Source organism: Macrobrachium nipponense, chromosome 19, assembly GCF_015104395.2.
Source record: "Macrobrachium nipponense isolate FS-2020 chromosome 19, ASM1510439v2, whole genome shotgun sequence".
Classification (NCBI taxonomy): Eukaryota; Metazoa; Arthropoda; class Malacostraca; order Decapoda; family Palaemonidae; genus Macrobrachium; species Macrobrachium nipponense.
Genome location: NC_061088.1, coordinates 31,965,463 through 31,992,264, shown reverse-complemented (window position 1 = coordinate 31,992,264; position 26,802 = coordinate 31,965,463). Strand labels below are relative to the sequence as shown.

The 26,802-nt window shown below is 39.4% G+C and overlaps 1 protein-coding gene and 2 non-coding genes across 3 annotated transcripts in view; 1 reads left to right on the top strand and 2 right to left on the bottom strand.

Moving 5' to 3' along the window:
• Positions 1-26,802, bottom strand: part of LOC135215652 (annexin A4-like) — a 250,951-nt gene that overhangs the window by 84,192 nt on the left and 139,957 nt on the right. The gene's annotated exons all lie outside the window — the stretch shown is intronic.
• On the top strand, positions 15,534-15,739 carry LOC135219381 (small nucleolar RNA U3). The gene has a single exon (XR_010315429.1). It is a non-coding gene; the product is annotated as a small nucleolar RNA U3 (small nucleolar RNA).
• On the bottom strand, positions 22,634-22,839 carry LOC135219364 (small nucleolar RNA U3). Its single transcript, XR_010315424.1, has one exon. It is a non-coding gene; the product is annotated as a small nucleolar RNA U3 (small nucleolar RNA).

Here is a 26,802-nt window from a genome sequence, read left to right as displayed (position 1 = left end):
GCCTTTATTTTTAATGGTAAAGCTTATGTGCAGGCTGACGGCATGGCAATGGGAAGTCCCCTTGGCCAGGTGCTGGCTAATATTTTTATGTGCGAGTTAGAGGAGCGGTTGCTGGACAACTGCCCTCTGGCTTATCACCCGTTATTTTACTGTCGTTATGTCGACAACACTTTTATCTTATTTAAAAATAAATATAGAGCCGACTTATTTTTACACAATGCTAATCTGGCCCACCCAATTGATTACGAGAAAGATAACAAACTTGCTTTTTTGGATATAGAAGTATCTCGTAATAATTCAGTATTTTACACGTCGATTTTCAGAAAGAAGACGTTCACAGGTTTGGGTACAAATTTCTATAGTTTCTGTAATTTCAATTTTAAGATACTCTCTCTTTTTACTCTTTCCCACAGGGCTTTTTCCCTTTCTTCTGGATGGTCTGAATTCCACAATGAGGTCACCTTTTTAAAGAAATATTTTACTGATAACTGTTATCCCAGTAGTTTATTTTATAAATGCCTTCACAAATTTATGAATATGAAACTTTTACCTAGCAATGCTATTCAGACTGTACCTAGGATGCCGTTCTATGCCAGTGTTCCATTTTTAATCAATTCGAAATTCTATGTCAAAATGCAACAGATTATTAGAACTTACTGTCCGGCCATAAAATGTCAGCTGATCCCAACAAACCCATTGACAATTGGATCAATTTTTAAATATAAAGACAAGTTAAACTCTCTCATGGCGTCTAATATTGTCTATTTATATACTTGTCCTAGATGTGATCTAGGAAAATATATCGGAGCCTCAAGAAGACTTAGTAAGGTCCGAATAGATTGCCATAGTGGGGTGAGTTTCCGTACTGGAGTCAAATTGTCATCTCCTGAATATTCCAGCATCCGTGACCACACAAAGAAATGCAGTCAATATTGAATATAAAAACACTTTAAGATCCTTTCAAAAGCGTCTTCTCCGCAGCAGCTAGCGGTCTTCGCATCGCTCTTTATAAAGACGATTGTTCCAAAACTGAACAACCAAACTGCCTCCACCCCTCTGTACCTGGCGTAAACAACAGAGATGCCTTCGTGTTTTTTTTTGTTTTTTTAGTCACTCGTCTTCCTCCCTCTACTGGAAATGGTACTTGCGTTTAGTTGGTGTTCTTGTAATATGCTTTAAGTATTGTAATTATGTTTTTTAGATGAGTAATTATTTTAATTTTATTTTATTATTGTAATTTTCAGCTTGAAAATGGGGCTGGTCCCTGAAACGTTGCATTAAATAAACGCCCATATGAAACATGTCTCCATTTAAACCCTTACCGCCATGTATCCCGTCTGAGGCTTCCCCTTCGGTTGAGATATATATATATATATATATATATATATATATATATATATATATATATATATATATATATATATATAATCATAGGTCGGACCAGGAACACGATGAGATTGTATTTTCGTTTATTCTGATGTTTAGTAAATCATACTTACTACATCTGGGATTTTTAAAAAATACATTGTAAAGTCTGACATAAAATAAAATAAAATGAAATAAAATAAAAGTAAGTTAAAAGTCAGAAGACAAGTAAAATTCTAAAATGTACGATATACAAAAGCAAATAAAAAACTAGATTGCACAATACAAAAAGAAAGGTGAAACACTAAAATGCATATGAAACTTACAAAAGACTAACTGAAATAACATAAAAACACCAGCGAAAGCGAACTAACCTGCCGGTACACAAAGAACAGAACAAAACTAGAAATAGTAACAAAGCAAAGGGAAGGAGAGATGAAAAACATGAAAACATCAAGACAATTGATGAACTAGCAGTTTAATCTTAAGTGTCTCAAGTATAAATAAATCAGTTTTGTTGTTACTATGGCCAATAATACGAAAGTTTTCATTTTAATTACTTTTTACATATTTTAGAATGGTTGGAAATCATTGTCCCCGTACGGGTAGCTGACCTCTCTATGGGAGTCGATTCGCACATAGAGCAGACTTCTAACGTGCTTTAAACAGCTCCGACATAAGTCCCCGAATTACATCTGGGGCACGTATATTTATAGACTACATTAGACGTCATATAGGGACTTAAGCGGTCTTTCAACAGGAATAAAGAGCCAATAGTTAGTGGGTTTTTTGTGTATGAGCTCAATATCAAGAGCTCCGAAGTGTTTACTCAGGACCTTGGTGAGCTCTTTCATGAAGTGTTTGTCTTGAATGTAGGGCAGATAGCTTAGAATTTCATTTTGGGCACAGTGAGGACCGTAGTGAGCTTTGAAAACTGTTTATTTAGCATTTTATGAAGGACTTTATGGAATACCTTTTCCAGAAAGCAATTTTTACCAAAGTAATCTAAAATGAAAGGCTCTCATCATGAAACTGATTCCAGTTTGCGGCGAGAGAAAGGGCCCTGTAATGGGGATCAGGAGAACTCTTCTTAAAACTTGCGTTGGTTAGCATTGGCCTTCACTTTTCAAGAAACAGTCTTGTTTGCACTCAACTTATCGTGCTTAGATGCCAGCTATCTTAACAACATAATTTATAAAATCTTGGTTGTAAATTACGGGCACAAGGCTGGCTTAATCTTCAACAAAACTGTAAATGAAATAAATGTTTTCCCTCAAGTACATTTATTCCTATCTTAAATTCTGATAAAATTCCACCTTATAAATCTGGATAATTGAACAGACTCTATCTTTAAAAGGCAATTGTAGCTTTCACAAGTCGGCCCACCGAATCCGTCGAGTGGGTCCCACACGGCTCATGAGCGTGGGTGGCTTCAGGTGCGTTACCGGACTGGACACGCAAGGAACAAAAGGTTTTGTTTTTAGCCACAGTTGGACGTGCGTCTCCGAGCTGGGGTCCGCATGAAGGAAGAATTTGTAGTAGACCTACAACCACCTGCATTGGAACCACCAGCCCAACTTTGAGTTATAATCAGATGTGATGATTTGTGGTTATGATAAAGGATTCAAGTAGTTTTTTATTATATTCTAATGGATACATTTATGTCAATACCTTTGTTTCAGAAGTTACTGTATCAAAGTGTTCAGTTCACACACAATCTACGTATCTTAATTTTTGTGTTAAATAAAGTGCAAATTAAAAAATTTCGAAATCAGTAATCCTTCCCTCAGTTACTACAAGTTTCTTCCGTTGATATTGATCTTCTGTAATTGGTATCAAATTTTGATATTAGAGATATAATGCCCTCGTGAATTAAGTCAAAAGGTTTTCGGTGACAACCGACAATATTAAAAAAAACCTGTCTGGACGCTGTCATAACTTATGAAAGTGTTGCATATTCGCCACTCTTTCCTCATTCTCAATTTATATCAGGAGTCCAAATTTTCCTGTTGTTCAATGCTCTAATTTGGTTGACAGCAACGAGTCATAGAGCACAATCCTCGTGCGCTCCCTTCATGACAGGAAGTGCTGCTGAAATTTGAACTGTCCGTCTTGTAACCGCCACCCGTTTGTCTGGTTCAAGGCCAATACAGTAGAGTTGGTAGAGGTCAGACGGAGAAGAGATTATCGGTGACTCACCTTCCAGAGTGGGCCACAATTCACCCCACGATGACACAACATTCCCACCTGACCCTTTTAAGTGACCCGTGGCCGACAACCACAACTTAAGGTCTTTCTGGAGATGTGGCCCACGAAATTTGTCTCGTACGTTTCTCTCCGACTGACCTATGCTATATTGGCCTTGGTCTGGTTGGGCCACACACGCAGAAGACGGACACGTTCATAGACGTACCAGACTGCTTTGTCAGTGTTGGATGCACGCGACGGATTCGGTGGGGCGTTAGCGAATAATTATCTGTTCTTAGTCAACGGGCACTCATGAATAAAATACAAGTTCACAAATGGAGCCCACAGTTTCTCTTTCACACTCGACACTCCCATTTAACCATGCCTTGGTCTTTTCTGCTTACTCCCCTCGCACACTTCATATATATCACCTTTCATTAAATGCCAATTTCCAATATAAGTTTCTCACTTTTCGTCTCTATGGGCTCCATTTTCCATTATAGTTTCAAGTTCGACTTTTCGATACGTTTCGTTCAACGGCTATTATTGAGGAATGTGACATTTTTCAAGAGGTCATGGGGCGAGGTCAGGATTTCTATTAGTCCTTTTACTCAGCTGACCTCTGACCTGTATTGATTAGTTTGGCCTTGCTTTTGGCTTCTGCCCCTTGCCCTATACTCAGTACAGTACGGAAAAACACTTCAATTGATCCTGTCTGTTGTCAATTGGAGTCTTGAATTCGTTATCGCCTCTCTTGTTTTTCTGTTGTTCTATCAACTATTTTCTGTATGCCTTTATTCATATATTAAGATATTTAGTTTACTCGATTACTGACATCGATTCTATTATATATACAATATAAACGTGTATGTAAATTGTTCGAATTCCAGGGATCATTACCCCCTTAATTCTGTTCTATGTGATATTGTCAAGAAAATCCAAGAGAGTAAAGTTCTATGCAGTCCTATGTGATGAAACTACTGTCATATCAAATTATCAAATAGAGAACAATTCAGCATATCAATCCATAGGGTTGAAAGTAATAGATAATTCACAGACTTTGTTGGAATGGTCAATGTTCCCAACATAACTCGTGAAACCCTATGGATTGCCTTGAGAGATGTACTCCTTCGTCTTGCACTACCATCAGAACACTGCCGTGGACACGGGTATGACAGAATCGCAAATATAGGGAAGAATTAAAGGGCTTGCAACTAGGATAATGAAGGAAAACCCTTTAGCTCTGAAAGTACACTGTTTGGCACAATCTCTCAATTTGTGCACCCATGATGCCACTCGAAAGTGTCCAGCAATTGGAGATGCTCTTGATCTGGCACACAGAATCTTACAGGTCATAAAGCTTTCCTGCCAAGAGAGAAGGTCTCTCAAATCGAAGCAAGAAAGTGCAGGCTCAGGTGTTTCTGGAAATCTCAAGCCTCTATGTCCAACCAGATGGACTGTCTGCACAGTCACTTAATTCCATCTTTGAAAACTACCAAGTCCTTCTGGAAGCTCTGGAAGCAATCAACACCACTACCAATGATGAATACTCTAGTCAAAGAGATGGACAAAGATGGCTAAAATGGAGAAGTTTTCAACATTCATTGGTCTGAAGTTGGGACATTTGGTCTTTGCAGCCTCTGAGACACTATAAATCTCCAGGTTGTAAAAAGCTCAGTTCATGATGCTACCAAAGATGTAGAGCTTGCCAGAAAGTACTATGCTGATCTTCAGAGTGATGAGAAGTTCAGCACTTTCTTCAGAGATGTTCAAATGGCAGCAAGAGACAGAGGATATAGAGGAACCAAAGTTACCAAGAAGGCGGGCGACATGTACCTAAGTGAGCTCACGACGGCAGTGCAGTAAAACATATCCCATCAGATGTTGAGGAATACTATCATACACAGTACTAGACTTGATGAACAGCGAACTCACAGACTGATTTCAGAGAGCCCGCTACAATATTCTTCCTGAAATGGAAACTATGATGATAACATCAGCTAATGGAGGTCCAGCAGAAATATCAGTCACTGACCAAAGACATTGACTTGAAAAAACTTTACCATGAATTGGCTATGCTAAAAACTCTGTGCAAAGTTAGAGAAATTGGTGGTCTTAGTAAGGTGACTACTATATCTACAGTTATTGGTGCATTACAGTCACTGGAGAATAATCCTGTTGCTGCTGCTCAATAAACTTATAAAGATTTACCTGACCATTCCAGTAACCACAGCCACATCAGAAAGGAGTGCCTCAACTTTTCATAGGATCAAAATTTATCTTTGCTCCACTGTGTATGTCAAAATAGACAAAATAACATCTTGCTCCTGCATGACCATGAAAGCTTAACAGATGATCTAAATACAAAGCAGATTGCCATAGATTTTGACGAAAAGAACAATACTAGATTTCAGTTCTTTGTACAGTTCACCTAGATTAATCCTTAGCTCTACATATGTGTAAGTTATTTTGGGCAATAATAATCACTGCTGAAACTTAGAGATATTGCATATATTATTGTATAGGACAACCTATTATTAAACTTGCTGCAGCAGATAGTTTTTCTATCATACATTTATTTCCTATATCTTGGCAACTACCTTGTCAATCCCCCCAGCGGCCTCCCCCCTCACTTTTTAGGAGACACCTGTGCCCCTGACATACATCTCTTACGGTTTCATACTTCTCATATACATGAAAAGGATGCCTATAAAAATCAATTTTCATTTACCTGAAATCAGAACTGCAAGGACATTTAAAAATTGCTAAAAATACCAAGAAACTCTGCCAGTAGGAGGACGCTCCTTTGACGGCACCGACTTAAGGTCTGTCCATACCTGGAAACAGTTTAAAAACTGTTTGCAAACACTTTTTACTGTATATTTGTTTACCATTCTAACATTGTTTCTGTATATATACAAATGTATAATGTGTTTATATATGTGTACATATAAATATATTTATACACTTACGCATAAATAATTATACAGATGTATAAGTACATTCAAACGAAAACTGTTAAAAGCCTGTTCCATCTATTTTCAATTCAGCCAGATGGAACTTGGCATGACACGCTTCTTTTTCCTAAAATTGTCCTCACCCATCTCCTTTTCTTTCTCTTATCCTTCCGTGAGTACACTAAAACTGCCAAGTAAAATACAGAGGATACTGCACCAACAAGCATCCTGACGACAACTGAGGTCTGGACAGGAAACTTTGTGGCACTTTCCAAGAAACTGTTTGTTTGTATGGTGTCTTTATGTTGCATGGAACCAGTGGTTATTCAGCAGCGGGGACCAACGGCTTTAGTGACTTTCGAACCACTCGAATTCGCGGCAACAGAGGTGGCACGCCAACACCATTGAGGCGCTCAAATTTTGCTTCCTAGCAAACCAGAGTAAAACGTTACGCCTACGTTATGTGATTTTCAGTGAAAACTGCCATTTTTCACAAGAATATCCTGCATGACGTACACTCAAAGAAAACATCTTACTTTCACAAAAAGTATCTTTTTCTACAAATATACAACTGAAATCATCTCAATTACTGTCATTGTTACTGTTCTCTCGTCATACAAGAAAGCACCATAGCAACACGACGATTCGGTGCCTTTGACTCGTGCATGGTAGGGACATTGACCCTACGCCCCCAGCAGTCCTTGAGATTGGGACGGGCAAGAGCTGTGCGTAAGCTCGATCGATAGACACCGCAAGGATTGTGGTCCTCATCTCTCAAAGGTCTCGGCTGCTTTTGTTGCTGCCTGTTACATACGTCAACCATGAAAAATCCAAATGACACAAGAAAACAAAAGCGTGCCGAATTTTCTAAGCAGGAGAGATGGAGAATAAAGGCAACGACAGAGGACAGAACTTGGGAATTTCCTGATGGAAATGGAATACACGAGAACGAGCAACACAGCCATGCAGAGCTGTTGCGACGGGTCTTCTTGTTGCCATTTTATTTTCTGCTACATTAAAATCCCGACACACACAAATATATATAATAATATATATAAATAATATATATCTATATACATCTATCTATATATATATATATATATATATATATATATATATATGTGTGTGTGTGTGTGTGTGTGTGTGTGTAACAACAGGCTTGGAATCAAACTTTCAGATACATAATGTTATCAAACAAATTGAGCTTCACTTGAAGACATCAACTAATATAATATATAGATAACCGAAAGATATCCCATAAGAAGACAAAGTATTTGAATTAGAACAGACAGAACAAAAAATAAAACCGTGTCTGTGAATGTAACCGACAAAATTCTACAAGAATTATCTATAGAACCAAGAATAATTGGGTAAAACAGCCCATTTTTCTTGAAAAGAATTTTTTCACAAAGAGATAATAACCAACTTAAAAAAAAACATTAAAAAAATAATATATATATAGATATAGATAATATATATATATATATAATATATAGATATATATATATATATAAATATACCGATTATCAAATAAGGCAGAAACGGATTATACATATACTGTCGCTCACTGACCTCTAAAGGCAGCCAATCGAAGATTTAAATTAATAGTATTATAACTTGAAATATAACACGACTTGAAGGAAGTGAAAAGGATGATGTGTTCGAGCACGGTTAGACGACATTAGATGACCTTATCTTCGCCCCGACACTTACGTGACAGGGCAATCCAGAATATCAAATACAAACCAATGTTTTACATTAAGGAGAAGCCGTCGAGTTCGTCTTATTTCCACTCTTCGTTTGGTTAATTGTAGTTAAATATCTTACGGTATTTCAGACACATTTTAGAAGAATCCTCTCTATAAACGTTCTGCACATTAAAATCTTATAAATCACTTCTCAATTATAATATTTTTTCATTATAAAAGAAGTCAGTACTGGTTTTAAGAGGCCTAATATATTTGGCGAATGCTTAGGACGACAAATAATCTACCTTCCCTTTAACGTACACCAGGAACTTTGCCACCGGTCAGGGTTTTCAGTCCATGGCGAAAGCTTTAACTTCTTTCATGGTGAACTGATGTAGATGAAGTTTGGGTTGCCTTCGTTTCCATCACATAATGAAGAGCTACCCTGTAAAATCCATAAGGCATTTTTGAGTAAAATATCTGACGTAATTATTATCCAAGGAAATAGCCGCCTCCTCCTCCTCCTGTGCCTGTAAAAAGAGCGCCTGTTTGGTGAAGTCGTTCCGTGTGGCACTAAGCGTGCAAGATCTGTTGGTCCAAATCCATTCTTTGTACACGCCTATTTCCCTCTCAGAAACTGTCTCAATGAGCCAGGAAAATATGACGTTGTTTGTATAGTGAACAGGCCTTACGACTGCAGGGGGTCTTGAACTCTAATCATTCTGTAGAAAAGTCACTCAACGTGGAGGGCATGAACAAATTTTGTTCTTAGAAATTAGACATAAGGCGGAATTTTGTCCACACAGGTTCTTACCCATAAGAAAAGGCTGTTAAAATACAACAGATATAGAAATTGCTTGTCTATCCTTGTATTAGAGAATTAATCTTGACTTAAATAAATCTGCCTGCATACAGGAAAGAAAACTGATTACAACTTATCAGAAATACCACTGGTGTTGAGGATGATATTAGATACACTAGTCTAGCAATAGCAATGCCTGTAGTTCTTACATTAATTCCAGCAAAACAGGTGTGAAAGGCAAGTCTGATGGCACAAAGCCACTTACCTTACTACCAGCTATGTGTATATTATTATTTGACTGACTCAGCCGGAAGGTTTCTCCATTTTCTCTACGACAGGTATCATTTCGAGCAAAGTCTCATTGAGCTCTAAGTGAGGTTCGCTCTGAAAATATCCTCGTGATGCCTATCACATCACCTTTTTCCAATTTTTTTTCCCATGGGAAACTGTAATCCTTCGGCCGTGTGATTCTGACAGACACTACCTCTCTACTGCCAAGCTTTGGAATTCTGTTCTAATTGAGTTTTAAAAAAAGATGGCCATGTCGAGGCTTTTGTAACAGAACGAAATGCATGGAAACGATTAAAAAAAAAAAAAAAAGTTCTTGCAGAATTCGGCCCCTGAACACCTATGGAGTACACAGCAAATTAAAGTTTTATAAGAGAAATACAATGAAATTCCAAGGCTTTCCAGCGAGTTTTGTACTGTACTAGAGACAACAGCCCTTGCAAACACATTTTAAATATAACAAGAATTTCTTCAAAGATAAATAGAGTGAAACAATCCACGGGAGGATGTTATGTAGTGAAGCATTTTTATTTTGACAAGGGTAGCGCACCGGATGTGTCTATGTCAAGCAGGATACACAGGCGTCTAATCAAACATGCTCCCTTCGCCAATATCCTATATATTATTGCACAATGTCTTTATATATAGAACAAAGAAATAAACATAACCGTTCAACTGCAGAGTAGTTGTCAAACTAGATTGTCTATTGTCAGCGTATGGTACGTGGGCTTATAAAATGACTTCAGACAGACTCTTGGCAGGTTGTAAGTGCCACATTTCATTTGTGAAGCGTATGCATTCCTGCTTCTACCTTTAGATGTTTATAAAGAGTCCTCATTTAAGACACTTGTGTGTCTCTGTGCATATGTTCATAAGACCCGATTTTAAACATCAGTAACTTTTCAAAGCAAGCTTCACTGAATGACATGCTTAAGAGGAAAAGACGAGATCAAAGAGCAGGGCTAAAATGATATCCCAACAACCTGTACTTATAAATCACAATGGAAGTCAGAAAATTAAGACAGTGATGCATGACAGTTTACAATAAACGTCTGAGAACTAGAAAGCCATTTTTAAATATATAAACGAAATATAAATATATATTTCTGGTAGCAATCACACTCTTACAACCTTACACTTAATTTCATACCCAGTGATATAGGGCATTGAATAACAAATACAAAAATACTCTACAGTAAACAACCTATTCCAGATGCTACTTAATCCTAATGAAATGTTACTATATCATAAACCCCTTTCTTTTACTAATTTTAAAATAGACTTGAAGATGATTTGACTACATAATTTTGAAATGATAAAATTAATAGTTCATCAAAAGATCTAGAACTAAAAAATTCCTTTAAAAATAAAACATGCAAAATATAAAGACCAATGCTAATGTTTCATACCTACAAGTCATTGCCTGCACCCTCCCTGAAATCTAATTTCACACTAGTCTGACATGTGAGCATCATGACCATATGACAACATTAATGCAGTGCTGAATTCTAGACAATCTAAGATCAAGGAAACAGGCGGCTCCGGGGTTTGTTGTGGTCTACTTCAAGGAATTATCTACTGCCACTCTCTCTCACACGACGCCTTTTTATTAATTTGCTCTTAAATATACCAAAAAACATGTAAAACCAAAAAAGTTACTGTATCTTCGATCTTAGTAAAGTTACGTAAATATTTTACAACAAATATATTCACAATTTGTTACTGATTTTAGTTCTTATCTGTTTTGATATTGTATGAGGTGTAATTATAATTTTCCAAAATAAAATAAATTTATTTATTTGAAAAAACACTTATAACTTGGTTAAAATTTATTATTTCTTGTAAGAGGCCCCACATAGGGTTGTAGTAATTTTTAACTCTTGAAGGAAAAATTTTCAACATCTTTTTTTTCTTAAATCTTGTGCATTTGTTTATCTTCCTCTTTCCATTGATTTGTTTGTTTGCTTGTATGGTGCTTTTACATTGCATGGAACCAGTGGTTGTTCAGCAATGGGACCAACGGCTTTACGTGACTTCCGAACCACGTCGAGAGTTAACTTATCACCAGAAATACACATCTCTCGCTCTTCAATGGAATGGTCGAGAATCGAACCGGCGACCACCGAGGTGGGACGCCAACACCATACCAACCACGCCACTGAGGCGCATCTCTTTCCATTGTTTTTTTTTTTTAATTGCTTATTGATTTTTTTTTAGCCAGGCTCTTAAGGATTAAACAAGATGACTGACTTACGACAGCAAGGGTGACTAAGAATACACTCAACTGACTTAGATGAATAACTTAACAACAAAAAACCAATTTACTCATTAGAAAATTGCTCCAAAGTGAAAACAACAACATTCATTGTAAAATTCATCCTTTAACTGATGAATCAAAGGTAAACAACAATCGCAGTAAATCGGATATAGTACCTTTCAGCGAAAGCTCCTCAGCTCCACGCTGATCCTGCTTGCCCATACACTGTCAGACAAATATTCCTTGCCTTTAGGTAATTCCAATGCCTATTCCATCCCTTTCTTGCAAGGTCTCCCTCTCAAAACTTTCACACTACCATCCATAATGTGTGATCTTATCTAATGGTCACTTAGCAAAACTAAAACTGATGTCCTGCATCCCACTGCTAGTGGCCCCCTCCCCATTTTCTCATAGATCTTGGATCAGAAACATCACCTTAACAGAAATATCACAAATTCTTGGTAATTTGTATTTTTCCTAGTGATACTTACCTCGAACCATTCCATAGGAGATTCCCGGATGTCGATCCGGGTCCGACCAGAAAATTCTGGTTATATGCCGCACCCAGGTCAGGCCTATGCCCCCAGGGGTCGAAGACCACGCCATCCTAATGACCTATAGTCAGTCCTTCTTACTTGAAGGTCCGGGAACCACTCCCTGTGCGGCCACCAAGGAGCCACCAACGTCAGGGCCGCCCCTTTCGCCTTCCTCAGATGGTTGAGGACCTGCCTGAGGACTCCGAAGGGAAGGAACGCATACATGTCCAGGTGTAAGGACAATGCCTTTTCCCTATTTTCATTGTAACCAATCGTCAAGTCGCGTTGTTCTTACTTCCATCCGATAGAGCGTTCTGCGGCCTTTCCGCCGATGTATAACACATGCAATTCCATTATTTGTACGCTTTATTATATCTAAATGAATGTCTGTAAGAAAACACAAATTTACTGTCTCGGAGTCATTTCTGTTTGCGGTGCGAGACTGCACTACATATCCGTCCGCACCTGTCTATGTCAACTCAGTTTGTCTGTAAATAAATTATCAGTACCCAGCTACCTGTCTTAATCTCTGGTCCTCACACTGGTGACCTCCCGGAGTTGGTGACACAAGCGGTTTAGGCCCAGCCTTTAACAGACTAAATACGGCCGCTTACCTTCAGAGAACCTTTAACGGACTCAATACGGCGCCACAGTTTAGGTCTCTGAAAACTCCACTGCGAGGACGACCAACGCCATTAACGGACTAATCACGGCACTGCTTCCCAGCATGTTTTGGCGTTTATTTCGATGACGGGTAGCTGGGTGCTGGTCACCCAACACAAAATTCAGGCGGCGGTTCAGAAACATCCATCCGACGTCTTGGCCTCCTTTGTCTCACCCGGGGGACGCCAGATCTCGACCCGCCGCAACTGCGGGCCTCCTCGGATTTTCCCCCGGTGCCATTGCCGCACCTGCGAGTCCCCAGACGAAATCCCCTGCCTGCCGGCGCCACTGCTACACCCAGGGATGTGCTTTACCCACCTGACGTCGCTGCCTGTGGGCCTCCCCTGCCTGCCGACACTGCTGCTGTACCCAGGGACGTGCTTTACCCACCCGACGTCGCTGCCTTTGGGCCTCCCCTGCCTGCCGACGCCGTTGCTACACCGAGGGATCTGCTTTACCCACCCGACGTCGCTGCCGCACACGTGGGCCTGCTCGGCCCCCTGACGTTGCTGCCTGTGGGCCTCTTCAAACCCTCGACGCTGCCGTTATTCCTGGGGCTCGCTCGGCCTTTCTGACGTTGATGCTACACCTGTGAACCTGCTCACCCTTTCTGACGCTGCCGCCTGCAGTCCTCCTCGGCCTACCGACACCGCTGCCACGCCTGTGGGCCTCCCCTGCCTACCGACGCCGCTACCTGTGGGTTTCCTCAACCTGCTGACGCCGCTGCTCACTTGTGGTTCCGCTCTGCCCGCGGGACGCCGCTGCCGCGATGGGGACTTCCTCAGCCCAACCAATGCGCTGCCGCACCTGGGGATCCCCACGGCCCAGCCCACTCCACCACCACACACAATGCAGCTCTCTCTCTCTCTCGCAGTTTTGGTCACCCCAGCATACAGTAGAACCCCCCAGGCTACTGCCAGGGGAGGCATCCTGTCGATCAGCAAAACCGAAGGACTATACTCGAGGACGCCCCACATAAAGTGTCACAACGACACGGGGTCGCCCCCTGCCTCGATTGTCATCCAATAATTACTCCATTGTCTTGGGGCGGAGTATTTGTAAGGACAACGCCTTTTCCCTATTTTCATTGTAACCAATCGTCAAGTCGCGTTGTTCTTACTTCCATCCGATAGAGCGTTCCACGGCCTTTTCACCGATGTATAACACATGCAATTCCATTATTTGTACGCTTTATTATATCTAAATGAATGTCTGTAAGAAAACACAAATTTACCGTCTCGGAGTCATTTCTGTTTGCGGTGCGAGACTGCACTACATATCCCTCCGCACCTGTCTATGTCAACTCAGTTTGTCTGTAAATAAATTATCAGTACCCAGCTCCCTGTCTTAATCTCTGGTCCTCACACAGGCATCTGCTATTTATATTACATACTTTTACCTAATGTTTCCTTTAGCTGCATCTTTAAAGTAAAACAAAAATGGCATAACTATATAAATAGGGTCGAAGACAAAGCATCCTACAAAAATTTATGCCAGACTTAAATACACATTGGTGGTTCAAGGCTGCACATATCATGATGGCTGGTTTTGGCGATCACCATCAGTTGCAGTCCTTGGGCTGAAAACAGAATTGTCAGTAGCTCGGTTAAAAATTTGCTATTCAAGGCCACGCACGTGTAACTGCTGAATTAAGATGCCACTGCAGTGCAATCGCTATGACAAATGGTGACACCAGTGTTGCGTCTTGCACAATGACATGGAGACAAACAATAGTTGTTGCGACTCGACTGTGGATGTGTTGGCTGGTGTTGTGTATCCGCCATCACTTAGCCCACGTCGCCAAGTTTGGCGACACGGTAACGATTCGTGGCAATTCTTGGCGACATAGTCGTAATTGCATCGTAATGATGCTGTAATGAGCAAATTTTCCGCCATTACAACGTGCACAGTCTTCAATCACCAATGTGTGAATCGGGCATTTGTGTGTCACTTCTCTAGTCACTTCTCCAGAACAAAAATATAGATGAATGGCATCAGGTTTCATACTTCGTCGATACAGTTGCCACACTACACCTGCCTCAGGTCATGTAACATCACCTAATTGGCAAGTTCTTTAATGTGCATTATTAGTTTAGATGAAGGTTGAGGTAGGTTAGTATGCATCCATTTAAATGGGAAGGAGGTGGGCTAATAAGCAACCAATACACCAGCAGTTAGAACAGGGATTGGCACCCTAGTTTAGGTAAAGTTAGGAGAAGGTTAGTCTCAAAAGCATCTCCTTTGTTGGAATACATTCGATAGCTTTTATGCTAACTGCAATTACATCAAAATAGCCGATTTTGACCTATTTTCCATCAGAAACGAGTGGAAAGCACCAGCTGAATTCATATGTAGCTTTACTGAAATACATACATATTGCTAAGTGACCAGCAGGATACTATACACTGTTCATTCGTAGCTTTATATTTAGCCAGCCTTGGGCTGACATGTCGGGTTCTTGCTCTAGGGCGGGCTGTAACTGACAAAAAAAACCCTGTAAAATATATAAATTAGTCTTTATTTTTTTATTTTTACCAAACCTCTATTGCTTTGTCACTTTTGTTTTCCCACAACTACCCCAACATGACCAAAAATATATAGTAAAACCTATCATGATTTTGTTTTTATGAAAGAAGAAATTTAAAATAAAACATTAAATGTTTTGGTACACTTCCATACATAAAATGTCAAAATAGTTGGGCAAGTGATTAGTATTAACATAAATACTGGTATTAATAACAGGAGTCATCACCCTGTTTTACCTGATGTCTCAGAAATCTGGCAGAAGGTATGATCATACTACATAGGATCAATTCTATAGTGTGATTGACGAGTTTAAGTCCAAAACTCGGAATGAATTCAACCACGATGACGAGGTTGAGTGTCGTCCTCTGAGCGGGAAGCGGCTCTTGAGTATTGAGTTACTCCTGAGCATTGAAGACCGTTCCCTCATGGGCTCGCCCTTGAGTGGAGGAGGACGTCACAGGCTGAGTGGTTGAGTTCCAATCCACTATTGGATCCTATGATTTTCTTTTCAATTTCCCTTCATGGGATAAAAAGATCAATTGAACTACAACATCCCTTAAAAGTCATTGGGAAGAATACAAAATCCTATCAATTTACAATCTGTTTAGTTTTCTTTATTCAAAATATTTATATTTTTTAGGTTTTCAAGTACAGTATTCAGCTGGGGTTGATCTTTTTCTTTACTTTGCATCCTATAGAAATCATTGCAAAATGATTTTCCATAATTGTATACATGTGGACTTATGTTGAAAAATAATTATACGACCACGTCTGATAATTAAGGAATGGTGTATAATGGGAATTGATCATTCATAAAGGGCAACAATCTGAACAAATTCAACCACGATGACGAGGTTGAGTGTTGTCCTCTAAGCAAGCAGCAGCTCTAGCATTCAGTTACTCCTGAGCAATGAAGATAGTTCCCTCACGGGATCGCCCTTGAATGAAGGAGGATGTCACAGGCCGATTTCCAATCCAGTATTAGATTCTAAGATTTTTTTTAATTCGCTTGCAGTTTGCATAAATCCCTTGATTCCTTATTAGCAAAATAAAAGACTAACATTCCAAATTTGCAGTTTCTTTAGTCTCATTTATCATAAACACTCCATGTATGACTTGCAGATTGAGTTTGTCTTCGCTTCTTATTTCCTCAAAATATTTAGAATATTTTTTTTGTATACCCTGGTCTGTACTTACCAGGCCATTTACTGAAGTCAGTGCTAGGTAGTTTTCCATAAATACAGGTATTTAACAGAAGTAATTTTCAGCTGGCAAAAGATGAAACAAGATTCACATATAAAGTGGTTGTATCAATATTATTGCCATAATTAAGCTTCTTACTGTATGCCTCTCCAAAAAGAAACACTTTTGAATTTTATGATTTTCTTTCAAAATTCCTTTCACAGGATGTTGGAGTAAATCACTGGATCCTTTAAATTTAAAGGGAGGACTAAAACTCCAGAGCAGTCATAATGTGCAGCATGTTTACATCTTTACAATTCCAGTTGTCTTTTTCATTAATGATCTTCCTTATCCCCTTTTATCTTTAATTATCTTCATTATCCCCTTTTATCTTTAATGATCTTCACTATCCCCTTCTATCTTATTTGTTTGCAAATGCTCCTTCTCACAACCCTCAATTCTTCCTCATCTGTGTTGGGTGGCTTACAGTGCACACACACTCTTTAGGCCAGTCAAACAAGACGAAAAAATGCAGATAAAGGACAAAATTTACGAAAAGCTGCTAAGCGTTCCATCACCTTCATGATAGTGAACTGTGTATCATATCAATTTTGCACACCTCTATCACCCCGTTTTTTGGCTGCCCTCTTGAAAAAATGGCAGTCAAAAAGTTTTTAGTATACATCTTGCTTAATACATACTTTAGAGGAAAAAAGTGTTTATATATCAATTATTCTATAAACTATTTTCTACAAAATATGTTCTGTACATTTTTTTGCATGATACTAAATGTGCTCAATGATCGCACAATTTTTACATTTTGTCTCTAGTTACGTAATATTGCCCGTCAAGTTATTTCAAACGATATATTAAAGTATCTATGAAGTTTTTGCATTCACAGAGCATAAACGAGGACTGTTAGACTGTTAACCTGCTATTTGACTTAATGTTATCTGGAAAATGGCTGCTTCAGGAAAATGCCTCATCTGTGAAGGTGTACTTTCTAAATGAGCCAGTCATGAGATTAAGGAAAAAGGTGTAGGAACATTGATAAACTATAGTATTAAATGGAAAGATGGAAAACATGGATAAACTACAGTATTAAATGGAAAGATGGAAAACATTGATAAACATTGATAAACTATACAGTGTTAAACGGAAAGATGGAAAACACTGATAAACTACAGTATTAAATGGAAAGGGGGAAAACATTCTCATTCAGGGCTGAAAAGTGTCAAAGTGCATGAAAAATGCAGGACAGTGTATACAAAAGAAAGAAATGCTGAAGCTTTTCAATCAAGACATAAAACTTCTACAGATCCCAAACTATATCTGAGATGTCATGACTCAGATTCTGATTTTCTTCACGACTGTCTACTTTGTGGTGAAGATGCATCTGATGAGCTTTATGAAAAACAAGGCAAGAAAATCTGTAAGTGATTGTGAGACTGTGCACAGGATAGAGACTCTTCATATTCAAGACACTATTTTGAAAGCGAGTGAGAAAAGAAATGTTGACTGGGGTAAAATACTTAGTTTATACCCGTATATGTAGTGTAGTTGATTTAGTTGCCGCAGAGGCATGGTATCACTCAAAAATATGAAGAAGTTTTACACACTGTCCCTTAGCAAAAAACATGGCCACCCAAAATGTACTACAGTATCAGAGGCCATGAATCATGCATTTACTTATCTTGAGGAAAATCAAGATGAATGGCAATTTTCTCTCAGTGAAATTTTTGAAGGATGACGGGGAGCTGCCAAATGAGAAAACAAAATCTGAACTGCTTCTTGAGTATAGAGAAGACATTGTTGTAACTGTATAAACAGATCCAGAAAACCATTGGTCTGTTTTCATGACACAGGGAACAAAATTCTGTTTGACACATGCAAATAATAGGGAGAAAGAGGAGAGACTTGGGTTAGTGAAAACATCTGCAACATAATTAATGAGGATGTTAGGTCACAGATCTATGAGGTAGATCAATGTCCAATACCAAATGAGTTCCTGAACAATTTGGACTCTCTTATACCAGATACTCTCAATTGTCTCGTTAAAACTACCATCATTGTAGCGGGATCACAAGCTTAAAATACAAGCAGGCAAAATCCCCCCCCCCCCCAATAACTTGATCAATCCAGCTGCCAAACTCACGCTCAGTCACATTTTCCTCTTTACACTACGAATACATGCAGGACAATTGACCTACGTACACACACCCAAAAACAAAACAAAAACTCTCAAAACACATGTACTTACCAACCACTTCTTGACACACTCAGGGCGAGGACTGTGCTGTCCGCTGGTCAAGGTCACTGAGACACCACTAACTACAAGCCAAAAACCAAGAACCACAACCCAACAACACAACACCCAAGGACCACAACCCCAAAACTCAACAAAACAACAACAAACAAGGAATACAACCACAACTCAACAACACAGCAAACAAACAACACACAAGGACCACAACCCCACAACTTAACAACACAACAAACAAGGAACACAACCACAACAAAAGACCACTGCACAGACAATCACCAACACAAAAAAACCAATAACACAAAAAGGCAACACACACACCCTCTAACAACACCAACAACACCCTTCAACCATAACAACTCACATATAATCCAACAGGAACTCACACATAACTCAACTAAAACCTCACAGCACAACAAATCTAACAATACAGGCACAACAACTCTTAAGCAAATAACACTAACTTAACAACAACTAAACAACAAACAAAAACACACAACTTATCTATCAATGCCTTCAACAAACTGCTGCTAACACTACTGATCATCACCAGGTCTCACCAAAGACCGACCAAAAACAAACTCTAAACACAGAACTCTAAACTCCAACTGGACCAGCAGAAAACCCAGAACTCACCAACAGCCAATTCAGTCATTAACTATCCATACAGCAATTACACCCTCTCTCTCTCTCTCTACGTCTACTCATGCACTACATGGAGACCAACATGGTGCAAGGTGGGAACCCTATAGCCTCGTGGGATCTCATGTACACTCCCTGCAACCATGTGGTTGCCACCATGTTGGGCCTGCACTGTGCGTGGCAAGCCACGCAAAATAACAGTTGATGTGGCCACCCACATCTTTTGAACATCTTGAAAGATTCGTGGCACCCCAAACATGCTCGGGTGGTGCATAACGGACACCCTGACGCTGCCTAGCATGCCCACGTACATACATGACTTACGGAACATTTGCATTGTATTAATGTAAGCTATTGCCAACTACCACTTTCCGCTTGTGCATGGACATGCGTGCCTTGATACGTGAATGTGTGAACAAAGCATAAGTCCTCGGACACTTTGTGACCGAGTCACATAAAATCATTAGTATGTTTTGCTTAGGAAATGACTTCATCTTTTCTAAAACTTTGCTTTCGACTCAAGATAGAATTCTTATTATTCAGAGACTGTGTACCAAGAATGTAACATTAATTATTGTTGAATCTCATCTCTCTCTCATTTTATAAGTTTTAAACTTGTAACTAAAAGTAGAGAGTTTATACTGGTCACTCTTTAGTGTTTGTTAGGGGTGGAGTCTATACAGACATTATCATAGAGTTTTGTAACACGTCTATCAAGTTTTTGGTGAATTTTTAAGCTGCAGCAAAAGCAAAAATGTGAGGTATAAGATAAAGGGAATTTTGTATTCTAACCATGGTTAAGTGCTTCTTTTGATGCTAGAAGATGGGGTATTCAAATTATTGGTTTCTGTGTTACATTTGGTAATTTGAATGTTTAATTTTTTTTAACATTTTTGCATGTTTTGTGTTTACAATCTCTTAGTTTTAACATTTTACATTATTGTAATTTAACATTACATACTTGATTTAATTTCACATTTCAACAATCGTGGTGATTTAAATTTCGTTTACTTAGATTTTCTTTTCAAATCTTAAGTATTTCATAATAGTTTAAATTTTCCTTGAGTAATTAAATTTCTTGTAGTTTTCAAGTAATAGTAAATTCGCTTAAAAGTAAGAGTGTGAATTCCACTCATAAATTTTTGAATTTAAAAATAAATGTTTGGAGCACCTACAGATTCGCGGGCCCACTCGACCGCCGACTGAAATCAGTGGAAGAACACCAAAACCCATATGGCGGCGATACCAAAACAACAACAAACAAAGTAGGGGGCGACTACATATCCGCGACGATTCAAATTTTTATAATAGTTTCATTTATTAACAACCAGTGGTAGTGTAAGGATGACATTCAAGCAAATGTTTGCCCTTCCATTGTAAAAATCTGAATATCCATATGTCCTTTCTTCTCTTCCAGGAACTAAAATGTAAAGCATTTTACACCCTTTCATTTGATGTATATATGTCGGGAATCAGTTGTTTCTATGTAATATCATTCATATATTTTCGTCTGTGAGGAAACTCATTCACAGTAGGGGGGCTCTGCCCCTTTTGACTATGTTTGTTAATTTGTGCGACATACACTACGCTTCCGTCTGTACGACACCTTCATGTACAGCCTCATTTGCCGAATAAAGTTAGTTCGCTCACTCTCCTCATCTTACTCAGCCCTCACAGTTGGTGACCCAAGTGGTATTGGCTTTGCCATTGAGGGTCTAATTACCGCCGCTCATCTTCAGAGAACCTTTAATAGACCCATGTGACGCCTAGTCTAGGTTCTCTGGTACTCCTCAATGCCATTACCGGACTCTCAACGGCATTTCTTCACAGAAGTGTTTTGGCATTCAGTCTTACGGTTTGGCTTGCCATTCTGAGAGATCAGGGAGATCGTTAATTTGTTTGATGGAGTGATGCCCTTTAATTAACTTACACTTAAATGAATACCTCACAATTGTATTGATAAACAGTCTAATTTCTCACATATGTAATAAGCTTTTTAAGGGCCGGTTCACTGTTGACTTTAGAGTACTACTCTGTCATATTTTATGAAAGTTTTAGTATCTGGCTACTGTGTAACTTTGAATTCTATGACTGTTAAGTGTAATAACCAGGTACTTGGAATGCTTCATGACAGAATTTTCGTTCGCCTAGTGTCAGGAGCTACATTTCCACTCGCTCTGTTTGTTGTCTGAATAAATCAGTCAGCTGTAGACCCTGACTCTTACTTGCACCTTCGTTACACAGGTACCACAACTCTAATGAATGGTGGTAATTTTGACTCAGATATAGACATAAAGGTCAGGTTACAGGACTGGGCTTCATCTACACAGGCTGTACTGATGGCTTTGATACTGGCCATGACAAATATCAACAGGAGGGAAATAATTCATTTATAATAACTGACAGTATGTATGCCCTACAGTCCTTCAAAAATAGCAAAGACTGTGTGCATGAAAAATTGGTCAATGAAGTTAAAAAGGAAAATAAGGAAACTGACACTAAAGGGTATGTATAATAGTCAAGTTTAAGTAGTTTCCCTCTCACATTGGGTTACCTTGTGATGACAAGGCAGATGAATTGCCTGAAGAAGTTGCCTTTGAAGACACCAAGGAGTATTTAGGCGTCGGAAACCTACACACAGCAGCAAAAGGAGGAGTCAAGCAGATGAATTTGCAATGCACACTACATATACATTTGGAAAAAAATGGTGTTAGCAGTGAGTTGGTGAATGTTAGATTAAGATCAGGATACAACTACCCATGGCAGGTTATAAGAAATGCTATTTGACCTTCAACACTGCACCAAGGAAATCTGTAAACTGACTGCAAGGATACATGGTCTGCTAATGCAGACAAAGTTTAAAAATGAAAAAGCCCTGACAAGATGTTCTCGGAATGTCAGAAATAACTGAAATGAAAGAGAAAGCAACAAAGAAAATATTAATGTTCCTGTTTCCTTATGAAAAGGCAAGCAGTCAGAAGCTTAATCAAGGCACCAAAGTTGCCACTTCTACTTTGTGTGCATTTCTTTATGAATCAATTATACCCATCCCTTAATTATCAACTATCAATATTAATACATTTGCATAATGTACCTTCATTTATGGAAAAGCATTTTGCAATGACTTTCCATATGTTGCAGAAGGGAATAACAGAGCCCAGTTTTATGTAGTTACCCTTCCTTTTTGCTCCACAGGATCTGGTGACATATGAACTTTTTATCCCACAAAGGGAAATTTAAAAGAAAATCATAGGATCCAATAGTGGATTGGAACTCAACCACTCAGCCTGTGACGTCCTCCTCCACTCAAGGGCGAGCCCATGAGGGAACGGTCTTCAATGCTCAGGAGTAACTCAATACTCAAGAGCCGCTTCCCGCTCAGAGGACGACACTCAACCTCGTCATCGTGGTTGAATTTATTCCGAGTTTTGGACTTAAACTCGTCAATCACACTATAGAATTGATCCTATGTAGTATGATCATACCTTCTGCCAGTTTTCTGAGACATCAGGTAAAACAGGGTGATGACTCCTCTTATTAACACCAGTATTTATGTTAATACTCATTACTTACCTAAGTACTTGCATCTTTTATTATCCTCAGTTTACCAAAATCCTTTATTCTTGATTGTAAAATTGCATTTTACAAAAACATATCCTAACTTACAGAAAGAAATTAAACATTACTGAAATGGGTTACAGCCGCTCTAGGCCCTAGAGCCCGTTTAATTTTTGGTCATGTTAGGGCAGCTTAAAACCAACAACAGATATTTACAAAAACACAAGAGTTTATTTTTTTTTTAAATCTAGTATAATGGTCACTTTTCTTACCAGAAATTGGAGCCACCGACGCGGAAATGAACATGGAAATATTAGTTTTAGTTGAAAACGTGCCGAAAACGGTAGGGGGGATGTATTGGGAAACCGGGGTTTTTGGTTGGGGGGGGAACAAAGACGATGAAAATTCACACTAAGAAATGCACGAAACGGCTGTGGTTGACCTCCTACTCTGCATTCGTAGACAGAACATATGAGCTGTTTGCCTAAAAAAACATTTGGGCACGAGATGCATAGAAAACAAAATCAAAAGAGACCCACATACCTAACTAAAAATGACCCTAACCAAACGAACCCACCTAACCCGACTTAGAACGGGTGGCCTAACACTGTTTTCGTTGGCCTAGTTTGGAAAAAAAAAAAAAGAGAATAAGGCATAGACAAAAAAAAAAAAAAAAAAAAAAAAAAAGTTTTGGCGCGGAAATCCACGAAACGGCTGTGTGGTTGACCTCGTACTCTGCATTCGTGAACCGAACATATGGGCTGTTAGCCTAAGCAAACGTTTGGGCATGAGATGCATAGAGAAAAAAAACAAAGACCCATGTACCTAACTAAAAATGACCCTAACCAAACGGACCCACCTAACCCGACTTAGAACGGGTGGCCTAACACTGTTTTTGTTGGCCTAGTTTGGAAAAAAAGAGAAAAAGGCAGACAAAAAAAAATTAGTTTTAGCGCGGAAATCCACGAAACGGCTGTGTGGTTGACCCTCGACTCTGCATTCGTAGACCGGACATATGGGCCGTTAGCCTAAGCAAACGTTTGGGCGTGAGATGCATAGAGAAAAAAAACAAGAGAGACCCACATACCTAACTAAAAATTACCCTAACCAAACGAACCCACCTAACCTGACTTAGAACGGGTGGCCTAACACTGTTTTCGTTGGCCTACTTTGTAAAAAAAAAAAATAGAAAAAGGCACAGACCAAAAAAACAAATAAATTAGTTTCGGCGCGGTCGGAAGGCGGTTTGCGCCTTACCGACATTTTTAAAGATTTTTGGCAAGCACGTATGTTCTGGCAAGAAAAAAATACATAGGCTAGAAATGCAAAGAAATTAGCTTCGGCAAGGTCGGACGGCGCTTCGCGCCTTACCAACATTTTTAAAGATTCTTGGCAAGCTCGTATGTTCTGGCAAGAAAAATATGCATAGACCAAAAAAGCAAAGAAATTAGTTTCGGCGCGGTCGGACGGCGCTTCGCGCCTGACCGAAATTTTGAAAGATTCTTGGCAAGCTCGTATGTTCTGGCAGGAAAAAAAGGCATAGACCACACACACACACACACAAAATGTTTCGGCGCGGTCGGATGGCGCTTTGCACCTTACCGACATTTTTAAAGATTCTTGGCAAGCTCGTATGTTCTGGCAAGAAAAATATGCATAGACCAAAAAAGCAAAGAAATTAGTTTCGGCGCGGTCAGACGGTGCTTCGCGCCTTACCGACATTTTTAAAGATTCTTGGCAAGCTCGTATGTTCTGGCAGGAAAAATATGCATAGACCAAAAAAGCAAAAAAAATTAGTTTTGGCGCGGTCGGACAGCGCTTCGCGCCTTACCGACATTTTTAAAGATTCTTGGCAAGCTCGTATGTTCTGGCAAGAAAAAGTGGCATAAAAAAAAGTATAAAACAGGACTTACCTTAGTTGGGTTGGAAATCGGAATCGTCAGACAAGTCGGACGGCTCGAATCTTCCTCTCTTCCAGGCTGGATGGAGTGATTTTGGCGGGACCAGGCCGGATGAAATTGGGGGAACAAACACTCGTGTTTTGAACGGATCCGTTTGGGAGGAGCGATCTATCAATGATTGTTACGTTTCAGTGGAATTAGACCGCATTTTGACGGGTGTTGAAAGTACTCTATTTAACAGCTAAGCACGTTTAACTAATTCTACAAAAGCTTTAAAAGGACAATCTATATTTGAAAGTTAACGGTTCTTAATGCAATACATGGAAAAATATGAATTATACAAATTTTTTACGGCACCACTTCTAGGCAAAACATTACGTTTCAACACCCGCCATGTGGATTCTATCGTGTTTGTGTGTATGCGTTTATCGTCGGGATCAACAAAATGTAGGGCGTGATTTACATTAAGGTGTGTTTTGAAATGCTGACTTAAAGTGTGGTATGATTTCAAACAATCTGAAATTACAGTTTTGACTGGATGTATATTTTCGATTAAAATTGGGAGTCTTTCCGCCGATCTATCGGGAACAACTTGAAAGAACGTGTCCTTTGTTTCGCGATCAATCCCGCCAAGGACCCAACAACCATCGACAAGTCTACCTTTATGGAATTTTCTCTTCCCAAATTTGGATTCGTCAATTTCCACGATGTGTCCTGGCTCCCCGATTTTCTGGTTGTCCTGCACCAAAATCTCAATACAAAATTCCCGGCAGAAATTGTACCAATCGACTATGGTGTGGTCAGAACCGATATTCAGAGTCATCCGTACATATTTCTGGGGAAGTTCGTAAATCCAGCAATGGATCAAGCCTAATATAGTCTTGTAGGATAGGTGTGACCCAGAGAAGAAGGAGCCAGTCCGAATTGCTTTCAGTTTCCGACAGCGTCGGACGTTACACCGCCACTGGAAGGTTTTGCCATGCTTGACCAGGCTGATTGTGCCTTATTCACACTGATTACACTGACCGCTAAAATCGCCAATAAGGCCACTTTTCATTAAAAATATTAATAATGACCTTTCGTCACTACAAAGGACACCCAAATCCATCAACGTGACCGGATTGGTCGCGGCAAAATGTTGGTGGGTGGGATGGCACGAGGACACAGCCATGTCGGGGAGGGCAGCAATCAGCGACCGAGGTGGTAACATGGCTTTTTGGGTCGGGGTCGGGCACACGAGGTCGTCGGCTGTTTTGGCGGTCAGCTGTTTTGGGTGGAACTACTTACCTTGGCGGATGGATTGGCGGCGCGGGCAGGAGGAGTTACGAGGCCTGCCCAACAAATATGCAGACTACTCCAGAAATTTGTATTTGGATAAAATACATAAACTGGGACTTTCCACATATTGCCCACTAAAAGTACACCAAAACTGGCTATTTAGGTGCACCTGAGTCAGCATAAGAGCAAATACACACACATTCCACAGGGATACCCTATTTAAAGTTAGCATATAGATATGATCATGCAGGATACTTTAGATTTTGTCTACCAATCTGCAGTTTCCTCTAATAATTTGTTACCATAGTGAATCTAGGATGGAATACTTGGACTTGCACTAGTATGCTAGTATACTGCATTTTTTGAACTCATGACGACATATCAAGATTACTTGATTTTTTCGTGAGATGGATGGATGGTTATAAGCAAGCTCTTTGTATCTGTTAACTTATTGCACAGCTAAACTTGCAGCGATTAGCCAAAATAGTTGTTCTGCAGGTCACTCCAAGCTTGTGATATCATCTGAAACCATTACATAGTAGTAATCATACATGTTTTTATGTCAGCCTTTCCTTTATAGGGTTGGTTATGAAATTATTTCTCTCCATTCCACTGCTCTGCTCTGTGCACCATGTGCCTGAACTCCCAATGTCCTGTTACCATGATTTCCTAGAACTTCAAGTTTTCGTCCTGCTCCTATCACATCTGC